The 22743-nt window shown below is 44.2% G+C and overlaps 1 protein-coding gene and 1 non-coding gene across 6 annotated transcripts in view; both read right to left on the reverse strand.

Annotated features, from left to right (window-relative positions):
* The window catches only part of SYT17 (synaptotagmin 17), an 86304-nt gene that overhangs the window by 36150 nt on the left and 27411 nt on the right, over positions 1–22743 (reverse strand). The window lies entirely within an intron of this gene.
* On the reverse strand, positions 14257–14329 carry TRNAK-CUU. The gene has a single exon. It is a non-coding gene; the product is annotated as a tRNA-Lys (tRNA).

Genomic DNA, 22743 nt, shown 5'->3' on the forward strand with positions numbered 1-22743 from the left:
GGGAAGCAAATAGCCCTGCCTTCATGGAACATACACTCTGGCGGGGGAGACAGAGAGTAAACAGACTGAAAGAGACACAAACAAGGTGATTTCAGATACGGTGGAGTACTAGGGAGAAAAATCCAGCAAGGGAAGGGAGATGAGAGTCCTTTCTGGGGTGAGGGAAATATCTGTATCTTGATTGTGGAGGCAGTGACATGGGTACATTTGCCAAAGATCAACTATTCAAAATGCACAAATGTAATGTAAGCAAATTATACCTTAATAAAATTGATTAAAAGAGGGGGGGGGATTTGGGACGCCTGGGTGGCTCAGTTGGTTGGACGACTGCCTTCGGCTCAGGTCATGATCCCGGAGTCCCGGAATCGAGTCCCGCATCGGGCTCCCAGCTCCATGGGGAGTCTGCTTCGCTCTCTGACCTTTTCCTCGCCCATGCTCTCTCTCACTGTCTCTCTCTCAAATAAATAAATAAAATCTTAAAAAAAAAAGGGGGGGGATTTGACATAAGCAAATAGGGCAGAATATTATTAGCACTTGTCAAATCTGGGAGATGGGTACCTGGGGGTGTATCACTTTACGTTAGAAATATTTCGTTTAAAAACATATTAAACATTTAAAACATGTTTAAAAAAATAAATATTAAAAAAAACAAGCACAAAAACTTAGGGTAACAGAATGGTGACTGATAAGGTGCGCTTAGGGGCCACCAAGTCTGCGGCGGTGGTCAGGCAAGGCCTCCCTGAGGTGAGGTTTGAGGAAGGCCTGAAGGAAGTGTGGAGGGGAGGGGGACACAGGAGCATGGAGGTGGGAAGAGGGAGAAATCCAGGAACACAGTGAAGGCCAGTGCGGTTGGGGTGCGCTAAAATGTGGGTTCTGGAAAGGTCCACAGGAGCTAGAGAAAGCTGCCCAGGGGTTGACCTGTGGGAGGGTGCCCATCCCCAACCCTACAGGAGATCGTGGAAAAGGAATGAGGCCAGTTACCAGCTCTCATTGCCTAAGGAGGCCCTCAAGCCCTTTCCAGAGTGGAGAGAGTTGGGCCACTGACCAACCTTCAACAAGACAGCTGTCTGGTGTCATCCCCAATTTTTCTCTTTCTGAGAAGATTGTTTTTTCATCTCAAAAAAAAACCAAAAAAAAGGGAAAGTTATTTTCTTCCTCCTTCCCTTTGAGGACTACAAGCGTCTGCTCTCTCTGCCCCACCCCAACCCCAACACAAGCCTCGCAAGGTCTGCACGATGTATTTTTCCAAGGGAAGTTGTCCCATTGACCCAGCCCTTCTTTTCATCTGCCACGCTTTGGGAATGATCAATCTGCAAGACAGTCGTCTGCTCCTCAGGGTACAGTTGGTAGAAATAAAAAAGAGGGCTAATTGAACAATATCTAAAGGTTCACTGCTTTATTAAACAAACATTTATTCTACAGTGACTCAGTCCTAGGCACCAGGACCCCACAATCATCATAATTATGGCAAACTTTTACTGCGAAATCGCCCTAGGCCAGGCACTGGTTCTGCTAAGGCTAAATCTCATTTCTTCCCCTCAACAGCTCTAGGGGCTCCCAACTTTACAGATGAGAGAACCGAGACTCAGAGAAGCCAAGGACACCTCACGATCACATTCTGAGTAACGACAGGAGGCAAGCGCAGCCTCCTTTAACTCTTATACCACATTGTTGGTAGTGAAAGCACAATGCCACCAACCATTCAAGTCTCTCGGTGGGGAATAGGGAAGATATTAGGAAAAAAAAATCAAAATTTCAGTGGCCTCACACTCCCTAGGTTGGCTATGAGAATGCCACCACACTAACAGCAAAGAGAAAATAACAGGTGTCTGATGCAGGTGTGGAGAAAGTGGGAGCCTGTGCCCAGTTGGTAGGTTTGGAAAATGGCACAGCCGCTGTGCTCCGTGGTCTGACAGCTGCTCCTTAAAAGGTTACAACCAGAGTTACCATATGACCCAGCAATTCCTCTGCGCGGTATTTCTATTCTACCAGAATAGAAAAACTTGTCCGTGAATGTTCACGGCTGCACTGTTGGCAACAGTGGGGAAGGTGGAAATGGGCCAAATATCCACCGATGGGTGAACGGACGAACATAATGTAGCATATCCATACAATGGAATGTTACGAAAAGAAATGACCTATGATACATGCTATGGTATTGTGTAGCTAAACCTTGTTAACGTTAGAGTAGGTGAAAGAAGCCAGACACAAAATCTTATATGGTATGATTCCATTTCTGAGATATCCAGAACAGGTCAATCTCTGAAGACAGAAAGCAGATGGGTGGTGGCTGGGATCTGGTAGGAGTGGGGCTGGGGCGTGGGGGGCAGATACGGGCAGCGATCGCTTAGTAGGCACAGGGTCCCCTTCAGAGTGTTAAAAATATTCTGGACAGGGGACGGTTCTATTGAGAATGTACCAAATGTCACTGAACCGTACACTCTAAAATGGTTAGATTGATGTGATGGGAATTTCACCTCAATTAAAGCAAATTATGGGTCCGCAGTATTAATCAGCCATATAAACCTGACATACTGAAGCACAACCCATGCCGGTGAGGGGCATGGTCAAGGAAGCCTTCCTGGAGGAGGCCTTTAAGTCTTTAAAGATAAGTAGGATGTGTTAACTAATCATATCATGGTAATCACTTCAAAATATATACATGTATGAAATCAAGACATTGTACCTTATACTTACATAATATTATGTCAACTATATTCCAACAGAAGTAGGAAAGAAAAAAGATAAGTACAATTTTGTCTAGCAAATTTCAGGGAAGGACACCCCCTGTAGATGAAACAAAATGAGAGAATCTTTCCCCACAGTCCCATTACCCTTTGTTGTTCTTTTTTTTTTTTTTTTTTAAGATTTTATTTATTTATTTGAGAGAGAGAGACAGTGAGAGAGAGCACGAGCAAGGAGAAGGTCAGAGAGCAAAGCAGACTCCCCATGGAGCTGGGAGCCTGATGTGGGACTCGATCCCGGGACTCCAGGATCACGCCCTGAGCCGAAGGCAGTCGTCCAACCAACTGCGCCACCCAGGCGTCCCTACCCTTTGTTGTTCTGGCCCCGAAGTTCTTTATTTCCTAACAGAAAGTCCCAAGTAACTTACTATTAATAATAAAGCAGGCAAGATGATTAATCACTTGGATTTCTACAATAAATCAGTGAGTCTCTCCTTACAAGTAACATTACTGTCACTCATTTATAGTCTTGGTTTTTGAACATCGCTTTGTTTGTTTTTTAAATGGGAAAGACAACGCTGGCTTCACCCTTAGGCAGAACAGGTATGTGCTCTCAATGCCCCCAACCTCTATTTCAAATTAAAAAGAAAGAAAGAAAGAAATACATTTTTTGGCAAGAATATAATATCTGGATGTTCAGAAGTAATGGTGAAGTCATCACTATGGAGAAATTAAACCACTGCAGTTATCCTGAATGACTTATGATGGGAGGCTCCACAATTTTCAGGGCTTAGGATCTCAAGATCGTATCTTTACCCAGGCCAGGAGAAAGGAGAAGGTTCTCACTAAACTCAGGGTCTTTGTCCCAGAATATGTGATACATCTGAACAACAACATTCACTCAGACATCAAAAACTGCAGCTCTAAATAATCAGAGGGCAAAAATGTTCCTTGAGGGTTCCTGAAGACAGCATCTTCGTTGTCCTTCTTCCATAGAAATATCTGATGCTAAATTTATAAGCTGACCAGCGGCCAGATGGTAAGGAACTTAGATTATGGGAACAGAAAAAGTAGGACCATTTAGTCAGTAGCTCCCCAATCTGCTCTTCCTCCCCCAGAAGAATCACGAAATTTATGGTGATCTTTGTGGACCCCATTAAGTACTGGACCCTTAACCTTGTATCAACCTAGGGGCAATTTTGCCCTCCCCCACACCTCTAGAACATTTGGCAACGTCTGGAGACATTTTTTTGTTTTCACGAGTGGGATGAAGGTTGCTACTGACATCTACTGGATGGGGGCCAGGGATGCTGTTAAAAATCTTACAAAGTACACCCTCGCCCCCTCAATACAAATGATCTGGCCCAAAATATCAGTAGTACTGAGGCTGAGAAATCTTAACTACGATTCTTTTCTTATCTGATTCCAGCCTGAACGAATGTTAATAGCAACCAAAGACTGAATTTTTCTCCAAGAGATATGAGGACAAGTCCATTCACTAGCTCAGATGAGCCTCTCTTGGATCTTCTACAGACCAAAAGAGGACAGGGCACTAGCTGTACGCCAAAGATCAAGCTAAATTCCATCCTTTCTCTTCCTCCTTGGGCTGTTCTTCTTCACTGCAAGCAAAGACCCAAGTACCTGATACAAAACCCCTCCCAAGAAGTGGGCTCAGCTGCCCCAGGAAGAATGGACTGCTTATTCTGGGAGAGTCTCCAACACCAAGAAGTCTCCCTTCTCCCATCCAAATTTAGTCAGATAAGGTTGGCATGTCACAGCGAGAATAATTTGGTCCAACACTCTAGGTTTATAAAAGAAAACTGAACCAGGACATTCTCTCACTTCCCTATGTAATATCCTCTATCCACCACTCTTAGAATGAAAGCCAACATCTTTAGCCTCATCTAGAGGCATCTGGCTGGCTCAGAAGAGTATGAGACTCTTGATCTCAAGGCTGAGAGTTCAAGCCCCATGGTGTGTGGGGATTACTTAATTAAACATAAAAAAAAATAAAGAAAAAGTCCTAGCCTCATCTAACACAAGATTTATTTATCAGCCTCAGCATTACTTGGGGCTAGATCATTCTATGTTGTGGGTGTGGTCCTGTGTACTGTAGGATGTTTAACAGCATCCCTGGTCTCTACCTACTTGATGCCAGTAGCATACCAACCACCTAAAATGTCTGTATACATTGCCTAATATCCTCAAAGCAAAATCCCCCTACTGAGAACCACTGATCTACCAGGATCCAAATAATTGGACCACGACCTCCATCTCAGACCTCATCCACCAGCCCCATCTGTCTCCTTTCTCTATTCCTTGAAAACACAAGACCATTCCTGCAGCAGGGGCTTGCACCTGTTACTCCCTCAGCCTGGAAATGTCCCATTAAATGTCACCTCACTTCCTTTATCTCTGCATTCCCAGACTACCCCATCAAAAACAGTCCCCTGTCTCCCTCACTTGAATGCTTCTTTGCATTTTATTTCTTATTATTTATTTCTTATTATTAATTTATTTCATTTTATTTATTTCTTTCAAGGCACTTTGTCCTTACATGATGTTTTCTTGCCCTCCACGAAGGCAAGGACAGTATCCAACTCTCCATCACCATGTCCATAGTGCATGGAGCAAATTCCATCCAGATGACCATGAGAACTGGCTACTCAGGGAGGAACAAGATGGCAGAGGAGTAGGAGACCTAAATATCATCAGGTCCCAGGAGTTCAGATGGATAGTTATCAAACCATTCTCAACAGCTACAAACTCAACAGGAGAGAGAAGAGAAGAGCAGCAATTCTAGGAACAGAAAACCGATCGCTTTCTGGAAGGCAGGACGTGGGGAGAAGTGAATCAGAGCCAGCATTCAGGAAGACAGACCACGGGGAGGGGCTGGCTCCCGGCAAGTGAGAGAGCAGCAGAGCACAAAATCAGAACTTTTACAAGTCTGCTCCACTGAGGGATGTCACTCCAGAGGCTGGGGGTGAAGGTGGGGGGGGGGGGGAGTGGGGGGGGGGGGGGTGGGTTCCTCACAGGAACATTGTGGTCTCAGGACCCGCAGGGATACAAAAAGACCGGGGTGGGACGCCTGGGTGGCTCAGTTGGTTAAGCAGCTGCCTTCGGCTCAGGTCATGATCCCAGCGTCTTGGGATCGAGTCCCATATCGGGCTCCTTGCTCCGCAGGGAGCCTGCTTCTCCCTCTGACTCTGCCTTCCACTCTGTCTGCCTGTGCTCACTCTCCCTTGCGCTCTCTCTCTCTCTCTCTCTCTGACAAATAAATAAATAAATAAATAAATACCTTAAAAAAAAAAAAAAAAAAAGACCGGGGGTGTCTGAGTGTGGCAGAGCTGCCAGGTATAGATGGGGGCTCTCAGCTCGGGGTTACCTTTAACCATGATCCACGGCACAGTCGGGACACTGCTCTTTAAGCAGGGACCCTCCCCCCAAGACAAGTGGCAGATCTGGGGAGACTCACCTTCCTCCTCTGGGAGAAGCGCTACAGCAGCAAGCTGCAGGGATCTGCTGGGTTTGGAGACACCAAATGGTGCCGTGAGGCAGAGATAGAAACGCTCGGTCACAGGTCAGGTGAGCTTCGAGTGCGACCGGAGACCACGGAGAAGGGGGAGGGATTGAGCACCTTTCTCTGAGAGCGCACTAAGAAGTGGGGGCCCGAGCTCTTAGCTCCTACAGGCTGAAGAATGGGAGGCCGCCATTTTAATTCCCATCCTCCAGAGCTCTACGGAAAGCGTTCAGGGAACAAAAGCTCCAAGAGCGAACCTGAGCAGATTACTTAGGCCAGCCCCTGGCAAGGGTGGTGCAATTTTGCCTTGGGCAAAGACATTTGAGAATCACTGCAACATGTCCCTCCCACAGAAGATCAGTAAGAACATGAACCAAGACTAAGTTTACTGATCAAAGAGAACTGCAGAACTTCAGAGAAACGGGAAAGCAACACACAGAATTCATAGCTTTTCCCCCACAATCCTCTAGTCTTTTAAAGTTTATTTTTAAAATTTTTTTCTTATTCTATTTTTAATTTTTCCTCTTTCCTATTTGAACATTTTTAAACTATTTTATCAATACCTTTAAAAAAAATCTTTTTAAATTTTCATTGTTATAGTCATATTTTAATCCCTCCATTTTATTTAACCTTATTTTTGGTATACACATAGGGTTTTTTCCTTTAAAATTTTGGGATACAATTTCTTCTAATAAATCAAAATATACCCTAAATCTAGCACATGGCTTTGTTCTAGTCTCCAGCCGGATCACATTTTTTCCTCTTTTTTTCTTTTTCTTTTTTTCAACCAACTTCTTATCAATTCCTTTTTTAGAATCTTTATAAATTTTCATCTTTACAGAGCTATTCCATCCTTTCATCGTGTTTACCCTTATTTATATATATGTAAGTTTTTCTTTCTTTAAAATTTTGGAAGGGAATTTCTTCTTCTTTTTTTTTAATTTCTTCTCACAGACCAAAATACACCCAAAATCAAGTCTGTGACTCTGTTTTATTCACCAATCTAATATATATATATATATATATATATATATATATATTATTTTTATATTTCTTTTTATATTTATTTTTATATTTCTAGATTATTTTATATTTCTTTTCTTTTTTTTCCCCTTTTCTTCTCCCCCCTGGTTTTGAGTCTCTTCTGATTTGGTTTTGTATATTTTTCTGGGGTCATTAGTACGCTTTTAGTATTTTGTTCTCTCATTCATCTATTCTTATCTGGATAAAATGACAAGGTGGAAAAACTCACTCCAAAAAAAAAAAAGGGAACAAGATGCAGTACTGATAGCTAGGGAACTAATCAATATGGACATTAGTAATACATCAGAACTAGAATTCAGAATGATGATTACCAAGGTGCTAGCTGGGCTCAAAAAAAGCATGGAAGATATTTGACAATCCCTTTCTGGAGAAATAAAATCCCTTTCAGGAGAAATAAAAGAACTAAAATCTAACCAAGTTAAAATAAAAAAAGTTATTAATGAGGTGCAATAAAAAATGGAGGCTCTTACTGCTAGGATAAATGCGGCAGAAGAGAGAATTAGTGATATAGCAGATCAATGATGGAGAATAAAGAAGCTGAGCAAAAGAGAGACAAACAACTACTGGACCATAAGGGGAGAACTCGAGAGCTAAGTGATACCATAAGACAAAACAGTATTAGAGTAATTGGGATCCCAGAAGAATAAAAATGGAGAGGGGCAGAAGGCATATTGGAGGAAATTACAGTAGAGAATTTCCCTAATGGGACAAAGGGAACAAGCATCAAAATCCAGGAGGCACAGAGAACCCCACTCAAAATCAAAAACAGGTCCACACCCTGTCATTTAATAGTCAAACTTAGAAGTCTCAATGACAAAGAGAAAATCCTAAAAGCAGGTTGGGACAAGAGGTCTATAACATACAACAGTAGAAATATTAGATTGGCAGCACAGTGACCTGGCAGGCCAGAAAAGTCTGGCATGATATACTCAGAACACTAAACGAGCAAAGTATGCAGCAAGAATACTATATCCAGGTAGCCTGTCACTGAAAATAGAAGGTGAGATAAAAGGCTTCCAGGACGAACAAAAACTAAAAGAATTTGCAAACACCAAACCAGTCCTACAGGAAATATTGAAAGAGGTCCTTTAACAAAGAGACAGCCTGAAAGTAATAGATCAGAAAGGAACAGAGAAAATACACAGTAACAGTTATCTTACAGGCAATACAATGGCACTAAATGCATATCTTTCGATAGTTACCCTGAATGCAAATGGGCTAAATGCCCCATTCAAAAGACACAGGGTATCAGAATGGATTAAAAAAAAAAAAAAAAAAAAAAAACCGGGATGCCTGGGTGGCGCAGTTGGTTGGACGACTGCCTCCGGCTCAGGGCGTGATCCTGGAGTCCCGGGATCGAGTCCCACATCAGGCTCCCAGCTCCACGGGGAGTCTGCTTCGCTCTCTGACCTTCTCCTCGCTCATGCTCTCTCTCACTGTATCTCTCTCTCAAATAAATAAATAAAATCTTAAAAAAAAAAAAAAAATCTTTAAAAAAAAAAAAAAAAAAAAAAACCAAGACCTATCGATATGCTGTCTACAAGAAACTCATTTTAGACCCAAAGACACATCCAGATTTAAAGTGAGGGGGTGGAAAGCAGTTTAACGTGCTACTGGTCATCAAAAGAAAGCTGAGGTGGCAATTCTAATACAAGATAAATTAGATTTTAAGCCAAAGACCATATTAAGAGATGAGGAAGAACACTATATCATACTTAAAGGGTCTGTCCAACAAGAAGATCTAACAATTTTAAATATCTATGTCCCTAACATAGGAGCAGCCAATTATACAAACCAAGTCACAACAACATCAAAGAAACACATCAACAATAATACAATAATAGCAGGGGACATTAACACCCCCCTCACTAAAATGGACAGATCATCTAAGCAAAAGATCAACAAGGAAGTCAAGGCTTTCAATGATACACTGGACCAGATAGACATCACAGATACATTTAGAACATTCCATCCCAAAACAAGTGAATACACATTTTTCTCTAGTGCACATGGAACATTCTCCAGAATAGATCACATGCTGGGTCACAGATCAGGTCGCATCTGGTACCAAAAGATTGGGATCATTCCCTGCATATTTTCAGACCACAATACTTTGAAACTAGAACTCAATCACAAGAGGAAAGTTGGAAAGAACTCAAATACATGGAGGCTAAAGAGCATCTGACTAAGAAATAAATGGGTCAACCAGGAATTTAAAGAAGAATTTTAAAAATTCATGGAAACAAATGAAAATGAAAAAACACAACTGTTCAAAATCTTTGGGACATAGCAAAGGCAGTCCTGAGAGGAAAGGATATAGCAATACAAGCCTTTCTCAAGAAACAAGAAGGGTCTCAAGTACACAACCTAAACCTACACCTAAAGGAGCTGGAGGAAGAACACCAAAAAAAACTTAAACCCAGCAGAAGAGAAGAAATAATGAAGATCAGAGCAGAAATCAATGAAATAAAAACCAAAAGAACAGTAGAAAAAATCAATGAAACTAGGAGCTGGTTCTTTAAAATAATTAATAGGACTGATAAACCTCTGGCCATACTTATCAAAAAGAAAAGAGAAAGGACCCAAATTAATAAAATCATGAATGAAAGAGGAGAGATCACAACCAACACCAAAGCAATACAAATAATTATAAGAATATATTATGAGCAACTATATGCCAGCAAATCTGACAATCTAGAAGAAATGGATGCGTTTCTAGAGACGTATAAACTACCAAAACTGAACCAGGAAGAAACAGAAAATCTGTACAGCCCCATAACCAGTAAGGAGATTGAAGCAGTCATTAAAAATCTCCCAACAAACAAGAGCCCAGGGCCAGACAGCTTCCCAGGGGAATTCTACCAAGCATTTTTTTTTTAATTTTTTAAAAGATTTTATTCATTTATTTGACAGAGAGAGAGAGATCACAGTAGGCAGGCAGAGAGAGAGAAGGGGAAGCAGGCTCTCCGCCGAGCAGAGAACCCAATGTGGAGCTCAATCCCAGGACGCCAAGATCATGACCCGAGCCAAAGGCAGAGGCTTAACCCAATGAGCCACCCAGGTGCCCCTCTACCAAGCATTTAAAGAAAAATTAATATCTATTCTTCTGAAACTGTTCAAAAAAATAGAAATGGAAGGAAAACTTCCAAACTCATTTTTTGAGGCCAGCATTACCTTGATCCCAAAACCAGACAAAGACCCCACCAAAAAGGAGAATTAAAGACCAATATCCTTGATGAATAAGGATGCAAAAATTCTTATCAAAATACTAACCAATAGGATCCAACAGTGCATTAAAAGGATTATTCACCATGACCAAGTGGGACTTATTCCTGGGCTGCAAGGTTGATTCAACATCTGCAAATCAATCAATGCGATACAATACATTAATCAAAGAAAGGACAAGAACCATATGATACTCTCAATAGATGCTGAAAAGCATTTGACAAAGGACAGCATCTTTTCTTGATCAAAACTCTTCAAAGTGTAGGGATAGAGGGTACATAACTCAATACCATCAAAGCCATCTATGAAAAACTCACGAGAGTATCATTGTCAATGGGGAAAAACTGAGGGCTTTTCCCCTAAGGTTAGGATCATGGCAGGGATGTCCACTATCACCACTGCTATTCAACACAGAACTACAAGTCCTAGCCTCAGCAATCAGAAAACAAAAAGAAATTAAAGGCATCCAAATTGGCAAAGAAGAAGTCAAACTCTCACTCTTTGCAGGTAATATGATACTTTATGTGTAAAACCCAAAAGACTCCACTCCAAAACTGCTAGGACTCATACAGGAATTCAGTAAAGTGTCAGGATATAAAATCAATGCACAGAAATCAGTTGCATTTCTATACACTAACAACAAAACAGAAGAAAGAGAAATTAAATAGTTGGTCCCATTTAAAATTGCACTCAAACCCATAAAATACCTAGGAATAAATCTAACCAAAGAGGCAAAGGATCTATACTCATAAAACTATAAAGTAATCATGAAAGCAATTAAGGAAGACACAAAGAAACCTAGAAACATTCCATGCTCATGGATTGGAATAACAAATATTGTGAAAATGTCTATGCTATCCAGAGGAATCTACACATTTCATGCAATTCCTATCAAAATACCATCAACTTTTTTCAAAGAAATGGAACAAATAATCCTAAAACTTATATGGAACCAGAAAAGACCTCTAATAGCCAGAGGAATGTTGAAAAAGAAAGCCAAAGGTGGTGGCATCACGATTCCAGACTTCAAGCTCTATTACAAAGCTGTAATCATCAGTACAGTATGGTACTGGCACAAAAACAGACACATAGATCAATGGAACAGAATAGACAGCTCAGAAATGGACCCTCAACTCTATGGTCAACTAATCTTCGACAAAGGGGGAAAGAATGTCCGATGGAAAAAAGACAGTCTCTTCAACAAATGGTGTTGGGAAAATTGGACAGCCACATGCAGAAGAATGGAACTGGACCATTTCCTTATACCACACACAAAAATAGACTCAAAATGGATGAAAGACCTCAATATGAGACAGAAACCCATCAAAATCCTTGAAGAGAACAGAGGCAATAACTTCTTTGACCTCAGCCACAGCAACTTCTTCATAGAAATATTGCCAAAAGCAAGGGAAGCAAGGGCAAAAATGAACTATTGAGACTTCATCAAGATCAAGAGCTTTTGCACAGCAAAGGAAACAGTCAACTAAACCAAAAGACAACTGACAGAATGGGAGAATATATTTGCAAATGACATATCAGATAAAGGGCTAGTATCCAAAATCCATAAAGAACTTATCAAACTCAACACCCAAAGAACAAATAATCCAATCAAGAAATGGGAAGAAGACATGAACAGACACTTCAGCAAAGAAGACATCCAAATGGCCAACAGACACATGAAAAAGTGCTCAACATCACTTGGCATCAGGGAAATACAAATCAAAACCACAATGAGATATTACCTCAGTAATATACACCAGTCAGAATGGCTAAAATTAACAGGTCAGGAAATGACAGGTATTAGTGAGGATGCAGAGAAAGGGGACCCTTCCTACACTGTTGGTGGGAATGCAAGCTGGTGCAACCACTCTGTAAAACACCATGGAGGTTCCTCAAAAAGTTTGAAATAGAGCTACCCTATGACTCATAATTGCACTACTGGGTATTTACCCTAAAGATACAAATGTAGTGATCCGAAGGGGCAAGTCCACCCGAATGTTTATAGCAGCAATGTCTACAATAGCCACATTGTGGAAAAAAACCTAGATGTCCATCAACAGATGAATGGATAAAGAAGATACTATATGTATGTGTATATATATATGTATATGTATATGTATATGTGTATGTGTATATGTATGCGTGTGTGTGTGTGTGTGTGTGTGTGTATGATGGAATATTATGCATCAAAACTCCCCCAAAATATTTGCAATGATGTGGATGGAACTAGGGGGTATTATGCTAAGCAAAATAAGTCAATCAGAGAAAGGCAATTATCATATGATCTCTCTGAGATGAGGAATTTGAGAGGCAGGGTGAGGGATTGGGGGCATATGGAGGGAAAAATGAAACAAAACGGGATCGGGAAGGAGACAAACAATAAGAGACTCTTAATCTCACAAAACAAATTGAGGGTTGCTGGGGATGGGGGAGTAGGGATAAGGTGGCTGGGTTATGGACATTGGGGAGGGTATGTGCTATGGTGAGTGCTGTGAAACGTGTAAGCCTGAAGATACACAGACCTGTACCCCTGGGGAAAATAATACATTATATGTTAATATAAAATAAAAATTTTTTAAAAATTAAAAATTAAAAAAAAAGAAAGAACAGGCTCCACAGCCCCTCTGTGGAGGGTCACCACCGCCATGTCACAGTCTGAAGTGGGGTCCCCCCCTGGGTCTGTTGCCTGCCCTACTCAACCTCAAGAGAACTGAAGCTGTGTTGGGAGAAGAAACTGGGTGACAGGTGCCATTTCTCCCTTTTCCCAGTTTAACGCCATGTCACAAATAAACAGTCCTGGTTTCCTTTTTGAAGAGCCTGATGTGCTTAATTTGGTTGAACCACATGGGGTGGGCTTGGGAGAACCAAAATAGACCATCTGTAAATTACTCAAATGAATCCAGAAGCCATCCTACAAGCCCTTACAAGCAGCTTGTACAAATGCCGCTCTGCTCTCTACCCAGACAAAAACCCTCTCCCCCCACCACCCCCCGGCCCCACAGCCTTTGAAAACCACTAGGTTCTAATCAATAAAAAGGAACTCAAAGAAAACCATCTGGGACAAAGGACACTTTCTGTGAAAAACAATAGCCTGGCTCTCCTGGTAGACGTCTTTCGACATCTATCACGAGACAGATGTCATTGGACATTCGGAATGTTGCTCAGGCTCTCACACGCCTAGCAGAGGCTTCCAGATGTCACTTTCCACCAGGTCCAAACAAGGCTGTTCTGTGCTTCCCCATCTTTGTTCTCACAAGTCGCGAGAAATCTTTTGTCTCTTCACTTACTGCATGAACAACATTAAAATAGGAATGGATTTTTAAAAAAGCAAAACTCCAACGATCATCCCAGCCACACTGCGTCACGCCCTCTAGTCTCTGTTGCCTCCACCCTGTCCCCTTTGGAATTCTTTCGCAGTCCCTGTCAATACACAAAAATATTACTTGCATAACTGCACTGACGACACAGGCACATTCTGAACCACCCCCCAAACTTAAATGAACAGACATGCTTGTTTCTCATGTTAGCACCTAGACATCATAAGTATCTTATTCATTCATTCTTTCTTTTTTTCTTTTAAAGATCTTATTATTTGAGAGAGAGAGAGAGAGAGACAGAGACAGAGAGAGAGGTAACACAGCAGGGGGAGAGTGGGAGAGGGAGAAGCAGGCTTCCCACTAAGCAGAGAGCTCGATATGGGGCTCGATCCCAGGACCCTGGGATCATGAGCTGAGCTGAACAACTGAGCCACCCATGCGCCCCATCATTCATTCTTGAGTTCTTTGCCCAACATGGGGCTTGAACTCATGACCCCGAGATCAAGAGTCACATGCTCTACCCACTGAGCCAGCCAGGCGCCCCATTAGTTTCATTTTTAATGTCTACGCAGAATATTCCATTAGGCTAAAATACTGTAATTTATTTTAACCATTTTCCTATTGCTAGGTACTTAGGTTATTTTTAATGACCTAAGTGGGCATTAAATGACTTAAAATTGGCCACTAAACTCTTCTTTTAGATTATATCCTTTTTTTAAAAAAGATTTTTATTTATTTGAGAGACAGCATGAGAGAGAGTACAAGCAGGGGGAGGGGCAGAGGCAGAGGGAGAAGCAGGCTCTCCACAGAGCAAAGAGCCCAATGTGAGGCTTGATCCCAGGACCCTGGGATCATGACCCAAACCAAAAGCAGACACTTAACCGACTGAGCCACCCAAGCACCCCAGATTACATCCTTCTAATAAAACCCACTAGTGGTATTATGGGGTCAAAGAGTAGATCAAGATATATCAAAAATGTTTTTCTGCTGATATTTTTCTGCTGCTCAGTATGAACTGCAAGACCAGCCAAAAGGGCTGAACTTAATTTCATGACGACCAGCAGAAGGATAGGACAGAAGTCTCCCCACAAAGCCACCAGGACTGAATACTAACATTGTGACCAGGCATGGGATCCAGTAGGGCTGCTAAAATATTTTGTTTGAATGACTATCTAGTCATATACTGATTTAACTGCATTTCCTCTTTTGCACGGAAACGTTGATGTTCTTTCTGGGTGAGTTCAGTGCCCCTCTGTATGCCCGCGGTGTGCCTGGTAATATATATTTCAGACTGTACTGTGTCTGTCTTTTATGGCAAAGCTTTCTAATTATTCCTGTCCCCTGGAAATCTTATTCTGGATTTAGTTTGTATTTCCCTGGCCACTTTCATGTTCATCAGCTCTTTATACTTTCTCTTTCATGAAAACCCTGTTCATTTCTTTGTGCCCATTTTTCTGTTGTGTATTTGTCTTTCTCTTATTCATTTACCAAAAGGCCTTTAAATATTATGGCTACTATATTACCCATAGGTTATGTGTTGTTATGGGTTGAGTTGTGTGTTGCCCTGCCCCCGCAACCAAATATTCATGTTTAAGTCCCAACCCCCAGGATTTCAGAATGTGACTTTATTTGGAAATAGCATCCTTACAGATGGAATTACATAGGATGAAGTCATATGGGAGTAGGATGAGCCTTTAATCCAGTATGACCCGTATCTTTATAAACGAGAGAAACTGGACACAGACATGCATGCACATTAGAGGGAGAGCTATGCGAAGAATTAAGTTATGTTTCTAAAAGCCATGGAATTAACAGAAACCAGGAGAGAGGACTCCAGCAGATCCTTCCTAGAACCCTCAGAGGGATCGTGTCCCTGCTGACATCCGGATCTTGAACTGCTAGCTAGCCTCCAAAACTGTGAGACAGTAAATTTCTGTTGCTGAAGCCATTCAGCTCAGTTTTTAGTACTTTGTTACAACAGCCCTAGCAACCTAATATGTGAGTATAGCAAATATATTTTCCCAATTTGTGGCTTGACTTTTAATTTTTTTAACCATATTTTTTGATGAGCCGAGTGCAGAATTTTAATGTGGCAGAATGCACCTAATGTCTTCTTCCATGGCTTGTGCTTAATGACTTTTTTAGAAATGCTTTGCTATGCTCAAGTTGTAAAAACAGTCTCCTTCTCTTCCTTCTAAAGGTTTGGCCTTTCAAGTCTAAGTCCTTGGACCATCTGGACTTGGTTTTGGTGTATGGTGTGAGGTAAGGCTCTGTTTTCATTTTTTTTTTTTTAAGATTCTATTTATTTATTTGACAGAGAGAGATCACAAGTAGACAGAGAGGCAGGCAGAGAGAGAGAGAGGGAAGCAGGCTCCCTGCTGAGCAGAGAGCCCGATGCGGGACTTGATCCAAGGACCCTGAGATCATGACCTGAGCCGAAGGCAGCGGCTTAACCCACTGAGCCACCCAGGCGCCCTCTGTTTTCATTTTTGAGGCAGTAACCATCTTTCCTCCTGTCTTTCTGCCCCACAAGACAATGACCTCCTTGAGGGTAGTGATTTTACATTACTCTGTACAGACAGAGTCCTGATGAATGCTGCCGCAGAGCAATGTTTGTTTATATCCTGCAAATGAAGCTAAACCTTCCAGAGAAGACAGGAGAGCGGCTCAACGGAAAGATACGGAGTTTGGGTCTAGCATTCAATGGCCATCTAAATTCAGTCAACGTAGTGCAGATCCACTCAAGCATCTGAAGAGCGAGATCCTGACTCTATTGTAAATTGAGCTCCTCCTGAACATCTTATAGCCAAGATGTTTGTTCTAAGAGAGATTGCTCCAGAACATGCAACGGTATCCACCCAAACTGGAAAGGACAGCATGAAGCCTTGTCTCCTGCCACCCAGTGTCTGTAACAAAGGACTAACAGTGGATACAAATGACATTAGGGAGAGTGCCCCTCAAGCAGAAGGAGCAGCGGCCAGGATGGTCCAGGGCACTCACTGACAAGGGCGGCGAGAAGTTCTACCAGCTAAGGGAGGGCTTTTTTTTTTTTTTTTTAAGATTTTATTTATTCATTTGACAGACAGAGATGACAAGTAGGCTGAGAAGCAGGCAGAGGTGGGGGGGAAGCAGGCTCCCTGCCAAGCAGAGAGCCCAATGCCGGGCTCGATCCCAGGGCCCTGGGATCACGACCTGAGCCGAAGGTGGAGGCTTTAACCCACTGAGCCACCCAGGCGCCCCTAAGGGAGGGCTTTTGAGCCAGCACAGCCCAGTCCCCAGACCCTATTTCCATCTACTCATTCCACTTCTGTGCAGCATGTCCCTCTCTGCTTCTCTGGGTCTCACCATCACCTCCCAACCTCAGGTCCAGCCCAAGCATCCCATGAGTAGTTATTTACAGAGTATCCACCACATGGAGGGCACAGGGCTGGCACACAGTGGGTGCTCCATGATTATCCTGATGGTGCCAGACACAGAGGACACAGCAGTGAGCACGACAGTCCAGGTCCCTGTAATGCAGTTCCTGACAATGAGCATTATTTAATTAATTACCACGCATGACTAATGGATACAGGATGACTTCATTAGCACTGTGGTGTGTGCTCTGAAGAATAACAGAGCGTTGTGGGAACTGACCTTCCCAAGACACCCCCTGCAGAAGTAGGGACAGGGGTCAGAGGGCCAAGGAACAGGCACACACAATAACCCAAACGGCCAATACGGACAAGTGACGGGGGTAAGGGGGCCTGGGGTGAGGGGTGGGTGCAGACCTGAGGCTAGGGCAGAAGACAGGTCAGTTCCTGCTTTGTCGCCAGGTGAGAAGTATGGACTCACCTGAGAAACAGGGAGCCACAGAAGGCTTTAGGCAGGCAGTCACCTAATTAGACCTAACGTTTTAAAAGGACTTCTCTGGCTGCACCTCATTGATCCTCTGCCGTTTCAAGCCACCTCTCCTTCCGACTCCCGCTTCCACTCACGTTGCGCTTACCTGCTTCTCCAGAACCTCACGTAACAGACTCTTTTATGAGGCTCCTAGACTTTTTGTGTCCTATAATTTCTGCGGGGAGGGACCGCACACTCCATGTTTTCACGCACCCCTCTTTTCTGCCTAGCATTTGGGGTTAGGGTAGTTGTTACACATTAGACTGTTTCCATCAAAAGACAGGCTGAAACCCTAACCCGTGACATCTGTGAATATGATCTTACTGGGACATGGGGATCTGGTCATCTGTAATTAAGACGAGACCATACTGGCATTGGGTGGGCCCTGATGTCGTTATAGGAAGACAGACACACATGGAGAAGAACATAGCGTGACAATGGAAGCAGAGTCAGGTGATACGTCTGGAAGCCAAGGAGCGCCAAGGACTGCACGCCAGCAGAAGCCAGGAGAAGGGCATGGAACGGGATCCCCCTCGATGCCTCCAGAAAGGAACCAACTCCCGCCAACACCTTGATGTCGGACTTCCAGACTCCAGAACCACGAGAGAGCCATGAAAAAATAAATTCCTGCTGCAGTGGTATACCTCCCGATTTGTGGGAGCTTGTGACGCAGTCCCGGGAAACTAACACGGTGATAGATCAGGCAAAGGACTGAGGTCACAGTCCTACATTTCAATGCCAGCTCTAGCACATACTGCCTGTGTGGCCTTGGACTTGCGGCTGAACCCCTCTGGGTCTCATTACCTATCCTCCTGGGGAAAACGGGGGACATAACAGACACCCCCATGAAGTTCTATAGTGGGGAAAAACTCTTCTTGAAATTCCTGTTGATTGGATGACCGTGCTCCCTCCCAGCTTCCAATTCTCGGTCTTCATTGTTCTCATTCCCTTTCTTTTGCTCTTAAATGAAGCTTTCCCCAGAATTCAACCCTAGGGAATTCAACCTTTTCTTCCTACATTATCCAGTGTTACTGGGTGATTCTGTGCCAGGCACGGGATTCTGAGTCCTTTCCTTTATTTTCTCATTTAATCCACACCACAGGCCCCAGGAGAGGGACTAGCATTATCCTCACTGTACCCATGAGTAACCTGAGATGGAGGACGGCCAGGGTGTGTGCTGGACATCACAGCGAGGAGGTGGCAGAGTTGCTGTGTGACACAGTAAGAAACACATACTTGGTTTCTGTCCCCAGTTTCTGGCACACAGCTCCTAAAACCCTTGGAATTTCTGGGGAAGATAAGAGTGTCCTCTGGATGCTAATAGATGACTAAGGGCTGGGGGTCCCCAGATAGCTTCAAGAGGAAGGCTGGGTGCCCGAGAGACAAAGGCACATTAGAGGGCTGCAACTCTCTTGGCCCCAAACCCCATCCTCTAGAGAGGGGAGAGAGTAGAGGCTGAATTCAATCACCAATGGCCAATGGTTTAATCAATTGGGTCTACGTAATGAAACTTCCATTTAAAAAAAACTCCTAAATAACAGCGTTTAGAGAGCTTCTGAGTTAGTAGAACACATCAAGGTACTAGGAGAGTGGTGGACCCCGAGAGGGTCCTGTGCCCCTGCCCCAATACTTTGCCTTATGCTTTGCTTTCCATCTGGCTGCTCCTGAGTTCTATCCTTTAAAAAACAGAAAACAAACAAAAAAACAGTAAAATTGTCTCCCTAAGTTTTGTGAGCAATTCTAGCAAATTACGGAACCTGAGGCAGAGGTCAGGAGACCCCCTGATTGAGAGCTAGGTTTGTCAGAAGCATGGATTCACCTTGGGACTTGTAACTAGCATCTGAAATGGGGGCGGTCGGTGAGGACGGAGCCCTTCACCTGCGGGATCTGAGCTAACTCCAGGCAGTGAGTGTCACAACTGAGCTCAGTTGTAGGACAGGTGCCCTGAAATTAAGGGCGTGTGTGTGTGTGTGTGTGTGTGTTTAATAACAGGGCTTCTGAGGGCAGCCGACATAAGAAAGGAAAATAGCGGGGCACCTGGGTGGCTCAGCAAGTTAAGCATCTGTCTTCAGCTCAGGTCACGATCCCAGGGTTCAGGGATTGAGCCTCTCATAGGACTCCCTGCTCAGGCTCTCTGCTTGCTGCTCCAGGGGGGTCTGCCTCTCCCTCACCCTCTCCCTCTGCTCCTCCCCCACACTCACGCACTCCCTCGCTCTCTCTCAAATGAGTAAAACCTTTTTTTTTTTTTTTAAAGATTGTATCTATTCACTTGACGGACAGAGATCACAAGTAGGCAGAGACGCAGGCAGAGAGAGAGAGAGAGGAGGAAGCAGGCTCCCCGCCGAGCAGAGAGCCCAATGCGGGACTCGATCCCAGGACCCCGAGATCATGACCCGAGCCGAAGGCAGCGGCTCAACCCACTGAGCCACCCAGGCGCCTTTTTTAAAACCCCGCACTTTCTCTCAGTTTCAGGTTGTAGGGAGCCCTACAGGCAGTACGTGTTGTTCTGGTCTATTCGGCATCCCTCCCCACTTACTCTGGTCCCAGAACCTCTTTGGCTGTGGTTTGGGTGGGGCTAGGCCTGAGCATCTGACCCCACCAGACAAGTCCATGGGGCTCTGCTCAGGAAGGTCCCAGAGCTGCCCGGGTGCCTCGAGGTTCAATTAATCCTTTGCTTCTATGAACTACCCCACCACCCTTCAGGACGGGCCTTCTTTTTCTCCCAGAAAGCCTGGTATGAATCTCAGCTCTACTACTTATTCTGTGAGCAGATTCCCCAACTCCCCTGCCTTTGTGTTCTTATCTGTGCAATGGGATCATAAGAACACCTATCAGGCCGAGTTGATGAAAGAATTGAATGGGTTAGTAAGTGGGAAGAGCTCAGAGACCAGCATTTAGTATGTGAATCTGTTATCATTTTATTTATTCTTTCCCTTAAGCCGGCCAGACTCAGTTCTGCTGCTGCTGGAACTGAAGACCCTTCCCTTAGGGCTCCCCTCATTTTCACCTTGTATCCTAGTTATCCATGGCCATGACTGTTTCTCAGAGACCACTCCAGGAAAGGACGTGTTGAGGTCACCTCAGTTCAAGCCCTGGCTTCAACATTTACTCCTTGAACATCTGAGACAAGTCATTCACTGGCCGGGACCTCTGTTTTCTCATGTGGAACATGGGGATGATCACTGTACCTCACAGGCTTGCGTGATTCAACGGGGTCATGTACGGAAAATGCTTCCCAAGCACCGACAGGCTTGGTCACCATTTGTTATACTTAGAGTCTTGAAGGAAGGGACCGGGTGTCACGCTTGTCTGTAGCCCCAGAACCTGCCATGAGAACAGCCTCAGTCCATGGTGACAAGCCCCCTGAGACCGTGCACCTCTCCTTCTTGGAGCAGAGCCCCAACATTCTCCCTAAAGCTGATTGCCAGACACCTGGCCCACCCAACCAGCCAGCTGCTCAAGAGCTCCAACCTCCTCTGCTCAACCCCAGTTGGGGTTCACGAATTACTTGCTGGCCAGTGTTGCTTGAATCTCCTTGGTCACACGGGAGTCCAAGATCCCCGGCTAAGATTTCAGCACCACGATCACGGTGATGATGGACAGCAACATTTCCTGACGGCTTATCAGCAGTCAGCGCACCTGATGTGAGGACCTGTACGGTGCTGAGCCGCTGTGAACATGGCAGGCATAAGCAGATGCCTCCCTCCCCACAACTCTTGAGCTCCAGTTTGCTTTTCCTGCCATTTTCCACGGGAGGAAGCTGGGCCTCAGCGAGACAGGGTGGAGGCCGGGAGCAGACGCCAGACTGTGAAGTCAGACTCCCCCATTCACTAACTGCATAGCCCTGGGCGAGCTCCTCAGACTTTCTGCGCCTCCAGTTTTGAATTTAGTTTATTTTAAACTTTTTTAAAGATTTTTTTTTTTTTTAAGGTAACCTCTACCCCCCAAATGGGGCTTGAACACACGACCCTGAGGTCAAGCATTGTACGCTCTACCAACTGAGCCAGCCAGGCGTTCCTGTGCCTCGGGTGTTTAAAATGAAAAGTGGGGAATAAAATCCTCAGGGATTTTCAGATGTATATGGAAAGCCCTAAAACTATGGCTGGTCTACGACACAAAGAAGGAAGAGTCAGCAATTGTCATTACCAGCAACAGAGAGTAACCGCCCAAGGTCACACCACAGGAAGTGGCTGGGCTCCTGCTGGCCTGAGGACTTGGGGACTGTGGGGCTGTCCTCTTCATATGGCACCACTGTATACATACGTCAAGGCTCCCCACTTTCAGCCTCGAGCAAACTAGCCCCCTGGTAGCCCCAAAAAACACCCTGAGGTAAGTACCACTACGGTCAGTGATGTGCAGTTAAGTGTGTAGCCCTCCAGGAGGGGAAAGGGCTCTGATTGGTAGCATGGGTCCATTTCCTACACAATGGTTGACTTCAGTGTGAAGTTAATCGCCTTGTGAAATGCTTGAAAATTTACAATTAGCTCTGTGAGCCAGGGGAAGCTGGCTCCAGCACACAATATAAAACCCTCATTTTATAGACAAAAAAACCGAGGCTTAGAGATAACACCGTAACTCTCTGGGCCCCACACCTCTAGAGGGTATAAAGACCAGGACTTGAACTGAAGTCTGTATGTTCCAGGGCCCTCGGGCACCACAGATCCTTTCCCGTGTGAGGTAAACCAGTGTGCCACAGAGGTAAGACCTCCCACCTGGAAGTCAGGCCTAACTTGTCTCCAAAAGCTATCGCTGAAAGCTGTGTGACCTTGAACAAGTGACTCAACTGCTCTGTGCTGCAGTCTTCTCATCCAGAAAACAGGCTTGGACCAAACCATCTCTCGTTCCCCTTCTAGTTGACATCATAACTAGGAACCAAAAGCTCATTTTGAGGTCTGAGATGTAAACTCCATCTCTACTTCAGGACAAGAAGGACCACATGAAAAGAAACTTCTAGTTAATGCTGCCTTCTAAGGCTCTGGCCTGGGCCCGGCACTGGCTGCACAGTGTTGCCAAAACACAGGTGCTCACCAAAACCTAGGCGGGGAACCCTTTTAACACACAGAAAGGCCAG

This window comes from Neovison vison, chromosome 14, assembly GCF_020171115.1.
Source record: "Neovison vison isolate M4711 chromosome 14, ASM_NN_V1, whole genome shotgun sequence".
In the NCBI taxonomy this organism is placed as follows: Eukaryota; Metazoa; Chordata; class Mammalia; order Carnivora; family Mustelidae; genus Neogale; species Neogale vison.